We start from the raw sequence: 20,121 nt of genomic DNA on the forward strand, positions 1-20,121 counted from the left end.
AGGATGAGAACATGGAAAGGAATTAGGTACGACAGAGCCTTATCGGCTTCCCATTCGGGACCGGGCAGCCACTTGCTGCAAGCAGCATGGTCAGCCCGTCGCATCCGCGCTCATGTAGAGTGTCCATGAATGTGGAATTCCTCCACTGCCATGTGTTGTTACTTAAGGGTGTGCTGCAGCCAAGTTACTGCGCACTTTTCCATCCACGCCCGTCCTCCTGTCTGTGCACTTCCTTCCCTCCCATTTACCCAGAGATCTTTGTGGTAGGTCCTGGAGTTCAGGCAATATTAGATTGCACCTCTTAAAACATGTCAGGCTTTGTGGTGAAAATTAAAGAATGGAAAAATGTTGAAATGTAACATTTTGCTTAGGGCTTTTTCACGTTCGAACTGTTAGAAAAGGGGAGAAAAGATGAGACAGATGGAAACACATTTGACAAGTTTTATCGTACTGGGTTTATTTTTCATGTGCAGCCCCGTGTTATTTCCTCTTTGCAGAGTCAATGCCAGGCGGCATGTCTTGGGTGGCATCTTTGTTTTCGAGATCAAACGGTTAACTCTGTGGAAAACTGAAAGAAAACCTGAAAAACTAAAGATGTTTTCAGCACAGTCCCGGGGGATTATTTCACCTCAAAACTTCCATTTAAATTCACTCAGACTATGCTGTGTGCAAGGAAATCCCCTTTGCATCTGCTCTTTGTGTCCTGAGATTCTTACATGGTATGACAAATGAAGCGGATTTCATAGCGAACAAAGAAAGGATAAAAAGAGACACAAAGTTTTCACTGAGAATAAAACTCACTAATAGAAAACACTCCATAGCTGAGGAGTGCACAAAAAATGACCCTCTGGTGGTTTGAATGTAAAGAGCCAGCAGAGGATAAATGAGTCTCTGTGTGATAAACTATTTCATGGTTGTATTGAGCTTTACATGACTTCAGCTAAAGGCTTGTGGGATTCTGTGATGGATGGTAAGCAATCCTCAAACCTTCTGAAGCCTGGATGAATGAGGTAAGACGGGCAGCCAGACAGGTAAACAGACTGACCCAGGAAGTCCCCCATAAGCATTTTCAACTGTCCGTGAGGACAACAAAAGCTATGAAAATGGCTTTTGTCAGTTGAATCTAGCAATTGTGTGGTTGTGTGTTAAGTTTCCATCAACACCAGGCAGAATGGGACAGGGTATGAGCAGGAGTCACCCCCTCCAACCTCCTCCAGCCCCTCCTCTTCGCTCTCTCTGCCTGGGAAGGGCAGGCCGGGTGGGGCTGGTAGAGCTGTGAGGGCCCTCATACCTCATAAGGGCATGACACAAGCACTGACTGCATACATCCGGGGAGTGAAGGCCTTGTCATAACACAGCTCTGTGCGAAATAAAATAAACACATGAGGTGAGAGGGTGGGGAGCGATAAGGACACACGGGGAGGGAGCGCAGGTAGGAGAGAAAATAGCTGCGAAAAGTTTTTGCTGGAGAAAGGTGACTCATGAAACAAAGCCAGAAGCCTGCGCCGCCACCCCCTCGACTTGATTACTATTGAGTAAGCCCCAAGTCCATTAGCCTAAATAACATCCAGGTGTTGCTGTGGCTATGGTGGCTTTTTTCACTGGGGTGTAAACGACCTGCTCCTTTTCATGCTCCAACACGGGAGGCCGGGAAACAGGCCAGACAAGCACCGTGTCTCCTTGGGCTATTCCTCTCTCCTTCTCCCCTCCATCACCAGCGTCCCATCAGGAGTCCCGCTGCTCCTCTGTTCATCTGCCACCTTGAGCATCACCCGAAAAAACAAAAAAACACCGTTGGTCTCTGATCTATGTGTGCGTTGAATGTGGGTGTCTTCTCTCCCTGGGTGAGACCTCCCTACATAAAGCGTTCGCTTCCCACAACTGAGCGAGGGGGCCTCTTAGCTCACACCGAACATGCTTTCTTTTTTTTTTTCAGCATTTTAATGAGGAATAGGAGAAAGAGAGAGGGAGAAAGAATGTTTGGCAGAAAAAAAAGGTGGATGGATTTTTCAAAAACAGCCACAGAGGATTTATTTGACAGAGGGAGAATGGAGAGGGGGGGAGAGTCAAGAGACATTCTGGATGTGGAGACAAATATGTGCACATGGAACCGCATTACACCCATGTTACTTCTCATTACCTCCAGATAAGCAGCAGTTCACCGCAGCTGGCTGCTGTCTCTCACTAATGGCCACTATACTACAAATTAGTGGCTGTGGCCAAGTCCAGTCTTTTAGGCTATTAGGCCTGGACTCTCAGTATATGTTTCACAATTGAGAAATAAGCTTGAATGTTTGTCATTACATCCCATTTGAGGCCACTAGTCATTCAGGCAATAAAATCCCCTTTATTCTTATTCTCAGAGATGAGAAGTCACTGTAACTGGACTGCAGTAACCTAGTTACAAAACAATTACATATTTTATAAACACAATAAAGTTCACCTTTATTTACCAAGAGCAATGTCACTGGTTGGTATCGGTACACATCATCACCAGAGACACATAAATGAGTGGCATGATGGTGCATTGGTTAGCACTGTCTACTCACAGCATGTGGGTTCCTGGTTCAAACCCTTTTTGAGTTTGCAGAGTTTGCATGTTTTCTCTGTGCCTGAGTAGGTTTCCACCAGGTGCTGTGATTTACTCCCATATTCCAAAGTCATGCATGTTGGAGTCACTGGTGATTTTATGTTGTTCATTGATGACTCATGTGAAACGCAAAGTTTCGACATGACTTTGCATTCTTGTGAAAAAAAAGTGAAGCACCCCCCACGATTCAGTAGCTTGTAGAATCACTTTTAGCACCAATAACTTTGAATTGTTTAATTGCTTTTTCTGATTGACTGTATCAATCTGTTATATCTTGTGGAGGAATTTGGGTCTGCTCTTATTTACAATGCTGCTTCATTTTTTTGAGGTTTGCAGGCATTAGTTTATGCAGAGCACTTTTAAGGTCCCAAGAAAGCATTTCAATCGGGTTGTGATCTGAACTTTGACTGGGCCACTGTAACACCTTAATTCTTTTCTATCACTGTCCTACTGCAGTTTTTGCCAAGCTCTAGTTATCACACAGATGGAATCACATTTGGTGTACAGAGGAGTTTATGGTCAACTGAATAAATGCAAGGTGTCCAGGTCTTGTGGCTGCAAAACAAGCTCAAATCAGCATCCCTCACTGTGCTTGACAGCTGAAATTAGGTGCTTGTGGTGTGTTTAGTTTGCACTAAATGTGACACTGTGTATTACAGCCAAACATCTCCACTTCTCACCGTCTGAAGGACATTATTCCAGAAGTCTTCTGGTTTGTTCGGATATAACTTCTCAAACTGCAAACTGTGCAAACCATGTTCATCTTAGAAAAAAGAGGCTTTCTGTTGGTAACCTTGAGAAATAAGCATACTTGTTCAGTCTCAGTGTTGTAGCTTTTGTGTTGCACAGTCTGACCTTGGGGTAAATTTGTGAATATACCTTCTCACTGTAGAATGATGGAGTTCCATCTTGGCATTGTATTAACACAAACCTGAATGCTCCAAACCCGCAAACTGCCAGAACTTTTGCTTTCATGGAAGAGCTCACACTTGCTGATTAGCATTTGATTAGCAGCACCTGGCTGCTACTTGCTCTCGTAATTACCATGGATAGTAAGTAAGGGTGTAATTTTTCCCACATTGCTTCTGCAATTTGGCTAAGTTATTGTTAAATAATCACTAAGGGTATCTTCTGTTTTTTATTTGATTTAGATGGAGCCTATCCTAGCTGTCATGGGGCAACAGGTGGGCTACTCCCTGGACAAGTCACAAGAGACAGACAATCATTCACACATGCATTCACTGCTTCAGCCAATTCAGAATCACCAGTTAACCTGAAATGCATTTCTTTGGATTGTGGCAGGAAAGCAGAATCCACGACATGCAAACTCCACACAGCAAGGACACAGCCAGCAGGCGGAGTCCAAACCTTCCTCTTGTGAGGTAACAGTCCTAACCACTGCATCTCAAAAATTACTTAAATATTATGTATAATGAAATTTTGCATATGTAGTTGCGACCACCATTGCACTTTATTTTACATACAACTCTAAATGCTGCTATTTGAGTAGTTATATAATAGTAGTTAAATGCTTTATATAGTAATCAGCACAAAATGACATGTAAAGATGAAACCCACATAAACTGTCTTATTGTGGTGCACAAGAGCTAAAGTTCACCTTCGCCTAGATTCCCATGTATATCTCATATATAACAATTAAATATCATCAAATTGCTCCAGCTTTCTTGAAGAAACAAAATCTTTAGAGAGAGGGAGAAAGTTACATTTGTGTACACAAGATTGTGCTGTGTGAGCCACTGTGCATACATGCTTGAGTCAAATACTGCTTGTGGGATTTTTATCAGCCATGCATGGGTGTGTATAGATAACAAAAAATGGGCTCTTTACCCAAATGATCCATGTTATACAATGTAATATAGCTGTGATAACTACATTTCTGTTTTCTGTAGGTAAGTATTTGCATAGATTATTTATGGTTTATTGGGGCTATGTTAAGGAAATTAGTAGTTCGCTTGCCAAAGTGTACAAATTTTTTAGTTTAAGTTGCAAAATCTTACCACAAAAAAGTCCAATCAACTACTACAAGTATTAAATGAAAGCCTTTGACTGACATTTGAAGCACATACTCACAGGTATTATGTTGCGTATTCCCAACATAATGCATATCAGGATCAATAAGTTGAAAGGGTTTTTATTAAAAATAGAAGAAGCACAGCGGAAGAAAACAAAAAGGGAATAAGAACAAGGAAAAAGATGCTAAAACTAACCTTTTCTGTGTGTCAGGTCAAAAGACAGCATGCAGCATTGTCCTGAGCGAGGCAGTGTGGAAAGCATCGTGTGGAGTGTTGAATTTGAGCATAAATTTGTAAGTTGTGCTAAAATTTCACAAATAGTTTGGCAAAGTTAATCATTCAGAACATATTGAGTTTTGTTGTAGCAGATGATCAATACGGCAGCATGTCATTTTTGCATGGTTCATAAACAGACAACAAAAAAATTAAATAAAATACAGGGACCCTGCATACTCTGCTGAGGGCTTTGCGTGTTTCCTCAGGTGATTACACATTGGATGGAGGTGCCTAATCACTCCACCCTTCGCCGTCTCCAGTATTCTTTTCTAGGTAGTGTATCATGCATGTTAAAACAAGAAGCTCAATCCTTGCACTTGCACTTAGTGCTTTGTTTTTACTATTTACCCATATTGCTTACAGCTGTGCTTCACCTCTGGTTTGCCCTTGCTTTCAAAGTAGTTGGTGTTGTAGCACAAGCTCTATTTTGTCCTCCGTCAACTCCCTATGATGAGGTCTGTGAAACATTCACTCAGCAGGGATACGAGCGGTTGCAGGAGGCTGCATTGGGGACAAACCATGCAGAAAATCCACTCATCTCTGAGTTGACCATTACATGTGGTATGTTGACATGATATAGGACTGGATGGTGTTTTAGGTGAGGAGCACCTCACATGGGAAAACACGGGATTTCAGCCTTAAACAGCCATGACAAGGGAACAAAACCCGTGCTCTGATCCTTAAGCTCCATAATGACTGGGTGCATGTCCTCCATAGGGACTGATCTGTGTTTGCAGTGTTGAGGTCTGTGATCCTCGGAAGCACTCTATAGTACAGTGGAGTACAATGTCAAGTATTGTTGCAGTGCCTGGAATCTGTCCAGCTTCATTATAGCTAATATACAGATATGAGAGGTGCATGTACATATTTTTTAGCAAACTCTGCCTACATAGTGGTTTGTGGACATCACACAGGTAAAAGTAAAGCATGTGTGTTTATTTATAGATGTGTTTGTGCATGCTAGAGGTTCAGAGTTGCAAGTCTACATAAGGCATGCATCCCCTACTGAAACCATGTAGGAGGAAAAGCTACTTTAGCACTGGATAAATGTTATTTATGGATACTTTGACAGATGATCATTGAGAAACTGTACACACGGAAGCTGACTTCAAGTACTTGGCAAAACAAACCAAGAGGAGAGTCCTAAAAGTAGCGCAAAGCAAATTTTTCTTTTGCTGCGAATGAGTTTGTAATATGTAGTTGAAGTCAAAATGTTCGCTTCAAGCAAAAACTATGTGAATGAACAGTTTGTTTAATTAAATGTGCAATAATGGACAAAGCATAGAGCCAGGTGTCTTCCGTCAAGCTCTTCTGAAAGCTTGCTCTGCATTACGGTCGTAAATGCCATGATTCAGTGGAAAAGCAAGCATGTATTGACAGGTCAAGCATAATGGCAGTCATTGCCAAAATTGAGAGTCACTTTTGGCATTGCAGCATCACCCAAAGGGTTGGGACCGAATGACTTATGATCATATAATGTGAATAATTTCCTTTAGGCTCTTTGTGATTACAGTGTTGACGTAATATTTTTAGTGTTACACTCTCATGCAACGTCGCTGTAGTTGGCGATTCTTAAAATGGGACAGTTTCACAATACAGAATTTCAACAGAGCACCCACACATGTGGACGGGATTAGCTGCTGATAGACTTCTCATTTACTGTGACTTTGTTTTTCATGTTAAGAACCCTGTGTTCGAGCGAATTTGCTCCGCATGTCATTGTCTCGAACCCTTTTAACGCCCCGTTATTAAACACTCTGCTCTGCTGCAACTCACTTGTATTAAGCTAGCTTGTTTTTACTGTATTGTGTTTAACTTGCACACTAAAACACCCAGTTTCCATGGCAATGGGGTGAAAGCCTTATTTGTTTGTAGGCTGATTTGCTCACCCTCAATGGTTCAGTGCATTGGGTTGGACTTGCATGTTTGGTGGATTTGATGAGTGAACAGTAAATGTTCACAGTGTTTTGGAACTGGTCCATTTGTGACCCAGTTTTCTGGTCTAGTCCAAACTGAATTGACATATTAAAAACAACTGTTGCTGGTGTGACAGCGTAACTGGAGGCACACTGAAAAACAAGTGTGTGGCATTGTTGTGTTAATTAAGTACATTTCTTTCACTTTACAACATGCCAGCCTTGAGCACATGGCAGTTATAGAGAAGCCATCAATATACTACAGTACCTAAGTACCGCATAGCCCACAATTAAAGCCATGTGTGCTATGATGCACTACATTGTTAAAAAGAAAATGTAGACAGTAAGATGTCACATCTCGATGCCCACAACTTTGATGCACACACAGATGATAAGCAGATTAGCCGTGCCAGCATTTTTTTCCCCCAATAAAGAAAATGCATCACCCTATTTAACTGGAGGAATACAGCATCATTAGCTGGAGGTTCTCAACCAAACTACAGGGCATTTTTACAGTGGGACGGCTGAATAAATCAGCTCTCTTGGAGTTCTCAAACTAAGTAGGTTTTACTTGGAGTCTTTGATCTTAGCAGAGCACCTGCATCCGATGTCTCAGGGAAAATCCTTTAAAAGTCAGAGGCATGTTTATGTGGCTGCCACAGAAACCTGCTTTCTCATCACTTTATTATCAAGTCTTTTAACTCTGTCTGTAAAAGAGGGCAAGACCGAAGCTCCCAAGCAGTACCAAAGCATAAGCATGAGGAAATACCTATAGACATAATAATCATTAAATGATTAAACCGGGAAAACAGGCACTGAGTCATCTCATGTGTATTCAGCGTTAAGTGCTGCAACTCTCAGGAGGCACCTGTGTTCCATCAGGATGCCATTAGAGTCTAAAAAGATCACATCTAGGATCCTACTAACATCCTGTTTCTGCTGACTGTGTGTGTGTTTGTGTGTGCTGTATAGGGGATGGTGAGGGTCACAGTCCATGTGTACTGTATATGTGGGGAGAAGGGGGGGAGCATAAGTTGTTTTGTTTTAATCAGTTTCGCCTGTAATCACACTACTTAGAGTTGGCAGGCGACAAGACTGGAGATGGGCCCAATACGGGTAAATGACTTCCTGTCTCTTGCTCTCCCTCTCGTGCTCTCACTCTCACGGGCTGACTCATAGCCGGGGAGCGGCCGTGCATGCGAGTGTGAAGACGAGGGGAAGTGAGCTCATTGGTGGGCTGGCCTTGCCCTCTTGGGGCCAAATCACTGCCCGCTAATTAACCACAGAGTGGCCCCTTCCCAACAGCACCCAGCAGGGAGTCCACTCACCGCAGTAGTTTAGCTTAAAGACGCTGCAAACCCCAGTACTGTGCAATACTTTCCTGCATCCAGTGCAACAATAGCAACAGGATCATTTATGCATAATCTAAAATATACCTGATGTCTTCGTTTGACACCATGACATTAGTTGTTTTCTTTGAGAGTCAAGTTCAATGATGTGACCTGTGGTCAGAGGACCCTGTTGCCTATGTTGCCATGACAGTGTGTACAATGTGTTGGTTAATGTGTTCCAGATGCATAGGTAAAGCCAAACATACTGCATTTCACCAGCGTCTGGTAGAATAATCTCCTACCATCTCCAAAATGCTTTCCTTGGATGCAGAAAGGAAGTGATGATCACGATTTACAACAATTTGCTTTGATTTCTGGAAATCTAGACCACCACCTTGTCTTGGCTTGCTGTGACTTATAAACTGGCAAGATGGGAGTCTGTGGCTTGAAGCTAATAGGCTGAAGAAGAGCCAAGCCCACCCACACCTGACAATCCAGGGGTAATATCCCAAAAAAAAAATGGAAAGGAAAGGAAAAGCAGGCATTAATCAAACAGGGTTTTTTAAAAAAAATAAATAAATAATTTACACACTTTTGAAATGTCAGGTCAACTGTTTAGCAGTTCAGCAGGGTGTGAGGTATATTTATGCTCTAATAGTACTCAACAATATATAGCAGTTCTGGTTCATGAGGAAAGTAAAATGGTGATCAAAAGACAGTTTCCAGGAAAATGAATCCAACAAAGACTCGGTGATGATTAATGTGGTAAAAGCAAATAGAATAATCTTCTTCTTGCAGTTCCTTTGAGATGGGAGAAGACCTGGAATAAACTTTTCTCTAGACTGATTCTGTGTACCAGCATTACAGCAGGGCAGGTACTCTACAGTAAACAGTACAGTGTAATGGAAACTAAAGCAGAGATTTTTTTCCCTTTTATTTTAAGGTTTATCTACCCAAGACCATGAATAGTTGTAGATACAGGCAAATTAATTAATTACAGTACAGGGAATCATCACACTTGACAATGCCATACTCACTCATTTGTTTTTCAGTTGTGTTCAAAATTAAGTTTCATGCCTCCCAAATGCTTCTGAGGTGAGGTGTGAACAAGGCACGGGTGAAAATAATCAACAACAGGCAAAGACGATGAGGGTGGGCCAGATAGTTACAAAGGAGAGAAACAAAAGCAAGAAGTAAAGCAAAATAAGGCACAAGAGAAAGCTAATCTTCAAAATAAGAGCTGGAGTGAGACAGGCATAAAAACTACAGGCACCAATTTAACAACCTGTCAACTGAAACACAGTAAAAACTATTTCTTAAAAACAGGGGGAATGGCCTATTTACTGGAAATTAAGCAATTATTTTACACAAAATGTCATCTCCTATTATATGCTTGATGTAACTATTATAATTGCTGCAAGGAGTGTTCATTTATTTGGAATGCCATGGGGGGAAATGTAATCAGATTTGGATGTAACTGACACTTGGGGTGGCTCAAAGTTGTGCAGGAACTTTGGGGTCACCCCAAAGCTCTCCACTGAGTCCTCATTTAGAAATTAATGTGGCGTAACAAAAGGAAGACACAGAGTAGCTGTCCAATAGAAGACACAAGCCGTGGATGCATTAAAAAGGAGCAGAGGTACTTTTTACAGTGATCTGGGAAGTTTGCAGTGTGTAGAGTTTTAACTCACATTTCTACACAGACAACAGTCCACAAAGAGCACAAAAGATCAACACGGGGGACACACGGAGCACTGCAACATCACAAACTAACTTTTTTTATTTATTTCCCTTTAGTATCATATAATGTGAACTGTCTCCCATTGATCTGAATTACCGTGCTGCTCATACAGTGTTATTTTAGTTAATAGATTAGGCATTATCATTTAAGGTGTGTTTGCGTTTGACCTATTCTGCTCTTGGTAGATTGCATGGTTCATCGTGGAAGTGAACTGGCTGCATCTGTGGTTAGAAAATTAGTACATGTTACAAGAGCAAGATGTGTAGATGCCCTGCAGTTAGTTGCAGTTGGACATGAATGCATTAAAAAGTAGCAGAGCAGCAATTTGGAGATGGTAGGAGATTATTCTGCCAGATGCTGGTGAAATGCAGTATGTTTGGATTGGTGATTATTGGTAGATTCTTTGAGTGTAAGGTAGCAACATCAAGTTTTGAAAACTAGAAAGCTGTTACATTGTTCTGGGTTGACTCCTGCCCTGGGTACACTTACACTATTACTGTTTTGACTACTGCCCCTCTGAGAGCTGGACTGGGAAAAGCTGAAGAAAATGGATGGACGGACAAACTCTTCATGTCATTTGTAACACTGATGCATATTGATATTGTTACTTTTTTAATATATCAGTTAAGTAGACATGAAATATATGAATGACTCTTTAATCCCTTTGGAGCTCCCTCTATGCACTTGAAAACTGTTATTGTGTAACTGTCTGTTGCTACACAGCTTGAGAAATAACTAGTATTGAGAGCCGTATGACAACCATTGACGGGAAACGTATTAAAGCTTTGCATCATGGGATGTGTCATCAGTTGAGCAGTTGGCATGGCACTCTGTTGATGTAATATGGCAGTCATTATCTTCCACAGTCGCCGCCAAAGGAGGAATACCCTCTCAAATGTCAAGTCAGATCATCGCTGTGGAAAACCGCACTGACTATGAGAGCCAATTTGTCACATTTTCAGCATGTGGCACCACACCAGCTCCGGCAAGTTTAGTTATTGCCCTGATTGGCCCCCATTTAGAGAGAAATAAAATGAGCTGACTGCCTGCACTCCCACTAATCATAAAGATATTGCATTTTGTTTTCATTGTCAAATTCAACTGTTTTAGCCAGAAGATTAATTTCATTTTTGGCTTGCACTTTAATGACTTCCACTCTCAAAATGATGGCAAAAGGCAAAGCAAAGCAGAGTTCATTGCCAAGACAAATAAATGTACAGGAAGCAGAACATACTGACAGACATTCAGTAAAACCAGAACAATGGTTTTTAATTTTTGATTAGCTTCATACCAAAGGGCAGTAATAACTAAAAAATTAATAAAAATAGTTCTACTGCTAGTGGCTCCGGGTATACTTGCACACAGTTTTTTCTTGAAAGGTCTGCTGTTGAGCATCGCGGTGAACTTCCTGCACTTCTTCTGAGGATTTGGTGTAATCCCAGCCTGACCCAGAGATGTTGAGATTGGCGCTCTGTGGCGACCCTACCATCTGTTGCACAACCCGTTCTTGTCACTTAAGATCTTTATGACTGGCTGTATGTTTGGCGTCGCTGCCATGCAGCAGAGTGTATTTGAGACTAAATTGGATGGGTTCTTGGCGGTGCTGCACAATGCACAACGATATAAAGATCTAAAGTCCCTAAAACGCCTGTGAGTATCATGTATGCATATACAGAGCGCTTAATTTTTTTTCTTTTGTTGTTTTTTTCTTTCTGTACTGTTTGTTTTAAATTTATAAGTTCTCTGGCAGATCCAGATACCATAACCTCCTTCCACGTTTCCATGTGTGCTGCACTGAAACCCCCTGGCGGTTCTGTTCATTGTTTTCTGTAACATGATGAATCTATCCCTCTGCCATATGGATGTGCTTCACTTTGGAAACCATAACTGCTCTCGTTTCGAGTTTTCATTTTTGTCCTATACAATTTTACGTTGCAATGTTGTCTTTTGCGAGTGCGTGTGTGTGCATGTTTGTGTGTGTGCGTGTGTGTGTGATGTATCCAGAGGGCAGAGATGGAATCGCTCTTAGAAGCATCCGGAACATACCTTTCTGTTGTGATTGGGCTGAGATTAAACTACTGAGGCTACAAACACAAATGTGGACCACATATGAATTAATGCAAACTGCAACCATATGAAGCTGATGGCAGACAAATGAAAGAAAGAGAAAATAGACAATGACTGCAAGGTCTATTGTAATTACAAGCAGTGTGCTTGCTGGAAATACCCCGCTGAATTGATGAGATTGATTTTGTCTCGCACACACACACCTTTGAGTACACACTTGTGCATGTACAGTATACATGTATAGACTTATATGTGCATGCACAGAGCTCTGGAGGATTTACTTTTCCTGGCATGACTACCATACTAATACTTTTATACACTGAAGTGAAAAAAAGAGCTTGTAGCCAATCTCTGTTGCCAATAGCTGTTGCAATCCTTCTCTCATGCAGAGTGAAAATTTGGGGTTGGGAATATGAATCCACAGTGTTACAGATATACGCTACACAGGCAGGCCAGAAACTTCTCTGCAAAACCACCTCTGCTTTTCTGGTGCCGTTAGACTCACTGAACAGCACTGAGTGTTAATTCATGTTCTGTGGAAAAGTATAGCACAGCTGGAGCATTTTTAAAATAAGCTGCCAAACTGCTTGAATTAATTGAAATTACAAATTTAGTTATGGCTCTCTCGTGAATTCTTTGAAAGCAGCCTGTTCTCAGTTTTGTGCACTTAAATAAGACTTGTTCTTTTTGCAGTACTGATCTTTGCTAACTGCAGAAAATTCCCCTTACTGAGATAAAGAAGGACGTGAGTGTGGAAATGCACTTCACCTCTTTGAGAAAATAATGAAATCGAGTCACTTCTGTAAAGGATACACTCTTTTTGCACAAGTTTATACATACAGCTAAGCTTTCAGTCTGCTTCCAGTGCTGTTCTACAGCAGCTGGCAAGCTACGACACACACCTGGATAAACACACTAGGATCTAGCTCTTGTCCTGCTCGCTCTCTGTCTCTCTGCGTAACCAACGAGGACCACTGGCTGCTGTGGGGACCTTCGTTTTGTCTTCATTCTGCTCACTGTCACACAGACGGGGCTTGGCTCCAACCGCAGATCAATCTCAATTCACCAGCACTGTCACTGTGGACACGAGAGGGGTGCCACAACAAAAGGCCCACCCGAAATCCCTGCAAATCCTCCTCATGCAGAGCAAGCAGGACTCACAGCAGTGTGAATTACCTCAGGAGGCAGACATAGGCCAGCCCCTCCGCTCTGGACTGGAGGGCTCGTTTAAAACCAGATCTTTGATTGTATCAGCTCGGGTGATGTCAGCCCGCTCTGCTGCTAACAGCTTTATGCCACTCTCTCCCAATTCCTCCTTTCACTCTGTGTGTCAGTGCTGCCAGCGGATTAATCCATGGCTCTCCACCGCACACTCATCACTTTCTCAACTGCATGTACAAACTCAGGCTGCCAAGACCAAGAATATAGCCTATTAATGTCACACCTGACTGAAATTTACATTGTGTAAGCTGCCCTCGCCCACTCCATCATGGCCATTTGGTTCAGCTATTTATTTCGCAGTATTGAAAAAGAATGCTCCTCCACTGACCTTCTCTCAACTGCAGCATAGGCTTCCAGATGCTGGTGACTTAACCCCTCGCCTGTAAAACAAGAGTAAGAAAAACACCCTGGTTATGATGGCTATATTGGTGGCCTTGTTCTCCCAGGGAGCAGAGGCTTGGCTGAGGTTCTGTGCGACTACGGAGGGCCAGAGGGTATTAGCGGTTACTGTAAAGCTTTTTTGGGAGTCATTTAGTTTGGTCTGACCAGTATGCCTTCACTCACCCTTCACTTTCTGTTGTGCCCCTTTGCTGTTTCCTCTCAAAGTGCGGAACTCCGTTGTTGGGGTTTGTGGATCTCACCGTTATTTATGAGTGTTTAAATGCCACAGCACCCTGGCAAGGACTTTAATGGAGGTGAGACACTCCCATGTCGCACTACTCCCCTCAGTAAAGTTTTACAGCGTCCCACCACACTCTCCATAGAGGCCAGGGGAAAGTGACGCCATGGCCTAGGAAAATACTCTGTAGTCATGCCTGGACTGACACTCTGGTGCAGTCGGGGGCTTTGAGGTATCCGAAAACTGTGAAAGTTTGGTTTTTCGATATTGCTTTTCTTTCAGCTTACTCCAAGTGTTACTGTAGTCAAACATCACGCCCTAAAAGCAGAACAAAGCTGCAAAATTACAGCATGCATCACATTTGATTGCTGTTATCACAACACGATATCCCTCGTGCAATGTCGCGCTCTCGACTTGTGCTTATCAGCCCACAAGCCAATTGTATCTGTCAGGCTTCACCACCACTGCGGCTAATGGATTGGTACTTTATCACATTGATTCCCCCTGTAAAGCCAACCCTCTTGTCAACCCACCCACCTTCTCCCCTTGCCTCATATGGCCTTGATGAGATCCAGACCCTGTGTGGAAGCATATTAAAGTGGCCCAACAGTGTCAGCAGGAGAGCTAAATGGAAGGTAGTGAAATCTTTTGAACCTCTGTTACATTATAACAGTTCTAAACACATCCAGCTGGGTCCAAAGTTCAGAGAAGACATAAAAGCGCTGTTGCATGTTACCTTGGAGGATGATAATAGCTGAGCACCACTAAAACTACTAAGAAAGTCCACAATCAAAGGGCCCAAAGGAAGGACTCCCCACACTTCTTACTGGCTGCTAATGGGCTGAGTATATCAGACACAACCTATCTGACAGTCGTTATATCTCCTGTAACGTACACTTGGTGCGCTGTAAAGAGAAGGAACTTTTTTCCGTGTTAGTGATTAAACTCCATTAACTTTGGGTTAATTAAAATACAAAAGACTCAGAAGAGCAGTAATTACCCTGTGCCAGCCTTGTAGGTCACCCTTCAAGATAGTTAGCAGTACACTGATCTTAATGGGAGGCTGCTCATATCGTGACTTCACAGCTGCCAGACGTCTTTGCAAACTTGTTTTACAGGAGTTGAATTGCTGACTTTGACAATACTGCTGATTCTTTCTATATTACAGAGGAGAGAAGCTGGACGGACAAAGCAGAACGAGGCCAGACAGTGTACGCCGTGTATGTGTGTGTGTGCGTGTGTGTGTGTGTGCGTGTGTGTTCCTTGAGCCATGTGTTGGCTTTGGGCTCCTCTGTGGCGTTTCAACCACACACGATAAATATGAGCTTGTGGTGAGGCCGTGGTGCCCCAGGAATGCTCACATGTGGTGGAGCGGCTCTCACCACCATTGACAAGAGAGTTGGATGGCTTTTGGTCATCAAGATTCCTGGTGGGGAGAGCTGCATAGGAGGCCATTTGACTTCAAGAGTTGAGGCCGTGGTTGCAAATGACAGTTTCCTTTTAGGCTCAAGTCTCTTACTAAAGCGTGTTATTTGTTTACTCCATACTCAACGCAACCAATCACACTATTGTTTACTGGCTGACAGAGCCAAAAATGCACTTAATCACCACTTACCAGGATCTGAAACAAACATGGAATGACATGACCGACAGCTACATTTCCCAGATCAAGTGTAATTCTATGAATGTCTTTCCATATTTATTCATACAACTCAGAAATGCTCTCACAGTCCCAGTGACTCTAAAGGTCTCTAACTACATCAGTAATAGGCTCACCTAATGGGGATTTTTTTTTTCCAAAAATGAATGAGTAAGAACTTTTAGGAATCTGTGCAGGAACAACAAAATATCTTCTTGGATCAAGAATCTGTTAAAGCATCTAGATGGATGTTACATACAGTTTGCTGTCCACTGACAGGCATAACCATCTGTGGTGATTCTAACATGCTCAAATGTGTTTACTTCATCAAACAGGCCAAGTATGAAAAAAAACAACATGTGTTTAAATAGATTTACAGTATGGTTTTTAGAACCCTGTTGTGAGGTTCTGCCTGATAGTTTATATTTCATGTCTAATAGTGTGGAAATATAAAACCAAGTTATTTGCTACAATCAGCAATTTTCGGGATGAGACTTGTTCCTTACATAGTTTTAACTGTAATTTTATATTTTAAGGTCTTACAATACCTTACACTATGAAGCGCCTTGAGGTTATTTGGTCCTATAGAAATAAAATAGAATTTAATAGAACTGAACTCATTTTTAATTGAACTCATTAAATAATGGAGAATCAGCAGCTGAGTGAATGTTGTTCTCAAGAAAAAGAATACAGTCAAAGTGATTTACTTGGGTTAATATGGCTAAACTATGATGTTTTTGTTGTTGTTTTGTTTTAAATTTCATCAATCATTAGTGGTTATTGTAAGAAGTCATCGTAAGTCATTAGACTATGAAACACATTCTCCTTCCACACATCCGTCATTGGAGACCGATCTGTTGTCTCCCATAACTTCATGGTTGACGAGGGGTCATTCGCCTGAGGCCCAGTTGGAGACTAGATCCCCTCTCTGGACAGATGCAATGGCATAAGGGGCCCCGGATGCCCCCCTCTTCTCCTGCTGACCTCTCTCTCTCTTCCAGAGTCTGAGAAAGGCTCCTGAGGTTGAGAAGGTCCTGGGGACTGGACGCATTGCGGCATTAATTACACAGTCAGTTACCACTGAGTCCAATGTTTAGTCCCCCCCCCCCTCGGGGTTAACTCCTTCCTGACAACCAGGGAAAGTAATGGGGCCTCTGTGGCTCGTTTGCCAGCAGTCACCCAAGACAGCTCCTCGACGTCCTCTTCTGTAGCCCTGTTCTCACTGACTGACACAGCTAAACGCTTCAGTCCTGCGTGGCTGCGTGCGGGGATCATACACAAGGAGGAGGAGCAGACGGAGATAATGGGAGGTGTGCGGCAGTGGGTGATGGACGGGACACTTCATCCCATCAAAGGCTTTTTGCTGGATGTCTTGTGCAAACAAAGAGACTTTTTTTGGAGCGTTATCTATGAGAGGCTTCTCCCACAGACATCCTCAACGCAGCCGAGAGGTGTGACCGGCTGAGGAGACCAGGAAAGAAGAAAGAGAGAGCGCACCGGCAGGATATCCCCTCCGGTTAAGAGCAAAGTAAACACAGTAGACAGAAAGAGAAAGGAAGTGTACCTCTGTCACAGAGACTCGAGATGAGATACTCACAGATGCTTTTCGATGTATAAAAGATTAGTTCCTGAACTTTGGCAAGCCCGGAGTTCTTCTCCAATAGCGCTGCTGGCTACAGCTATAATCACAAGTGTCTCTGCCTATTGCTGAAGTAATCCGATTTCTGTTGACAGTCGGTAATCTGATAGGAGAGTACTTACAATATCAAGGCTTGTGTTTCGTTTGATTAATTCATAGCCTACAGGGTCTATGAAGATAGGGAGAGAGAGCACAGCATGAGATCATGACCCTGGAATTCTAAACAATAACCATCTGTGGTGAACCATGTTGAGCTCGAGCCGACTCTCGCTTTTCCTCTCACTTCCTTTTCTCTTTCTCCCTTTCTCCCACACACCCTCCACAAACACACACACGCGCACACCTGCAACAGCTGTTTTGCGTGTATCACCAACCATGCCTGTACCAAAAATAAGTCACAACATGCACATGATTAAAACTTCATACTTCTCACCCCGAGGCACATATTACCTGAGCTGAAACAGAGACTCGGTGAAACACTGCGTCTGATCGGTATTACAAGCAAAGTTAAGGACAAAAAATGATCCAAATTCCTGCAAGAATAAGCAGCTACGCTTAACCAAGAGTAACACCAGCCCGCTGTAATGTGCAAGAGAAATTGCTTCTGTGCGGTGCAGGCTTAAATTTGACATTTTAAAAGCAGGATGGTCTGAATTAAACATTTGAAAAATGTCTTTTCTTTGTTCCACCAAAAAAGAAAACAACATCTCTGTAAATGTCAGAGCTCTTCCAGCATCTCCTTCGGTGTTGAGAAAAAGTGACGTGGTTTTGTTCTCTTTCAGCTGGTTGCCACAGAGCTGAGAGTGATAGATGAAGTGTTACTTTATGGACTATTTTTAACTTTTCCAAACCGGCGTTCAGACATCCCATCTGGACGGGGTTAGGGGTAAGGCAGCGCGAGCTCTTCGCCAGTTACAGTAACAGACACCGAAAAAGTTCTCCTCGGAGGTCACAAAGAAAATGTTATACTTGTTTATGTGCTGTGGCACGATGAGCGCAGCTTGGGTAACGGCATTCAAGAGGTGATACGTGATTGTTTAATAAGCTTGGACAAAGCTCCGTTAAATGGAGAAGATGGTTTCAAAAGCTACAAACAGCGTTCTGCGCTCATAAAAATGCTGTAAAGCTAGATCCCGTTAGATCATTGTGTGAGAACATACCATATCATCGTGTTTATGGTCAGGAAAACAGTATATTAGGCTGGGCAACAGGTCTGCCAATGCCTTTTATACTTTCCGCACGGATGCTGTGATTACATAGTGGAACCAGTGTGTAGAACAACTGCTAATTGGCATCTTTTGTCAATATTACATATTTTATTTTCATGCAACAAAGTGGCTACAAATGTGACTAAGTGGCGTTGGCCTAAACAGAATTTACAACATGCTCTTAAAATGGTGCAGAAAAAAGACGGTGAAAGACAAGATAAAAGTAAAATAAACTGACTTCCTCTACGAAAGGGATTTAAATGATACCTTGTATGAAACGTCTAAATTTCATGACCTACAAATGGCCTCCAGAGGCTTTACTTTGACCTCTGACTGAACATGATGAATGACCTGTGAAGGAGAAGGACTGCCGAGCTATCAGGCTGGAATCTCTGAATGTTTATGCTTTAAGGGGTGTGTCAGGATGAGAGCATTCAGCTGAGAGATTTTTTTTTAAGAGGTACACCCTGCATTCATGGCTAGACTTCAATGTCAAGTGTAGATACGCTGCAGAACAATGAAGCAACAGCGCGGTCTCTAATGAAAAATGTCCTCTTAGTCTGGAGCAGGAGCAGACGTGGCCCCACAGAGCTGCTCTGGCACACCAGATTTCCACTCTTTTCTTTTCCAGACAAATCACAAGGTTCACAAATAGCTTTATTTTGCACATAATGCATTTTGAGAGTGGAAGACTCTCACTTCATATGACTATTTTTGACTTTATAGTGAGAAAGGGTGTTCCCTTGATCATGGTTATGGCACAACAATAACTGAAGTGAAGTTTTCCTCTGTGCCCTGAGACTCTACCGCAGAGAGAGCTTTTTAGGTTTTCAGTTACACTCTCGAAGGGTCCATGGTGGCTCTCCGTGCCAGAGGTGTTGGGATGTTTAAGCAATATGTGGGAAAAACACATCTAAGCCTTATGTGTTTAGAGTGCTTTATGGTTAAATGTGTGTCTCTCTGCTGCAGTGTTACTCCAAGCTAATAATGTCTCTGCTCCTCTTACCCACCAATTACAGCAGCTAAACCCATCGTTAGAAGTTGGGCAAATTATCACATAGCAAAGTCAAAGAATACAATTGTCTCTCATTATAAGATATGTCACATATTATGATATAAAAACATAATCTGATATAAAAACTGCTGCCAATTTCAATTAGGTTTAAAAGTTCTGCAAATTTCCATTATTTTTGCTGCCATATCCAGTTAATTTTTCTTTAATAATCTCCATCATAATTCTCCACAGTCAGTTTTGTCACCTTGTGCATTTCCACGGGTGGCCCCTAATTGCTTTTGGGGGGTCCTGAGCTACACAACACTGTAAAATCCCACCCACCTTTCTCTCTCTCTCTCTCTCTCCACACTCATCTGTATTACATGTGTTATTTGGCGTTTGCGTCAAGCCACCAATGTAGAGCCCAAGCTCCCCTCTTAAGGAGCTTTGTTCAGGACAAAAAGAAAAGAAAAGAGTACGAGACACAGAGTGAGAGCATTGTGTCTGCTCTCCTGATCCAGAGAACCACAGTTCTCCTCCAGAGGAGCAAAGTAGGGGAAGCCCACACAGCAGGAACTACAGCACAGCACAGTCTGATGGGAAAACATGCTTGGATTGATTTCCATCAGTTATAACAGACAGCTAGAAAAAAAAATTGAAAAAAATGCTGACATGCACATCACGCTTAAACATGGCTGGCTTCCTTTGCAATATGTCATGTACAAAACTATAGCCTGTGGTTCTGCTCGGTGGTCCCCCACCAAGACTTGGAAGAAAACAGCAACCTTTACCTTGGACAATGAAAGATCAACAGACAGAGGAAAGGTTGCCCGTCTGACTGAGATCA

Source organism: Oreochromis niloticus, linkage group LG13 (assembly GCF_001858045.2).
Source record: "Oreochromis niloticus isolate F11D_XX linkage group LG13, O_niloticus_UMD_NMBU, whole genome shotgun sequence".
Classification (NCBI taxonomy): Eukaryota; Metazoa; Chordata; class Actinopteri; order Cichliformes; family Cichlidae; genus Oreochromis; species Oreochromis niloticus.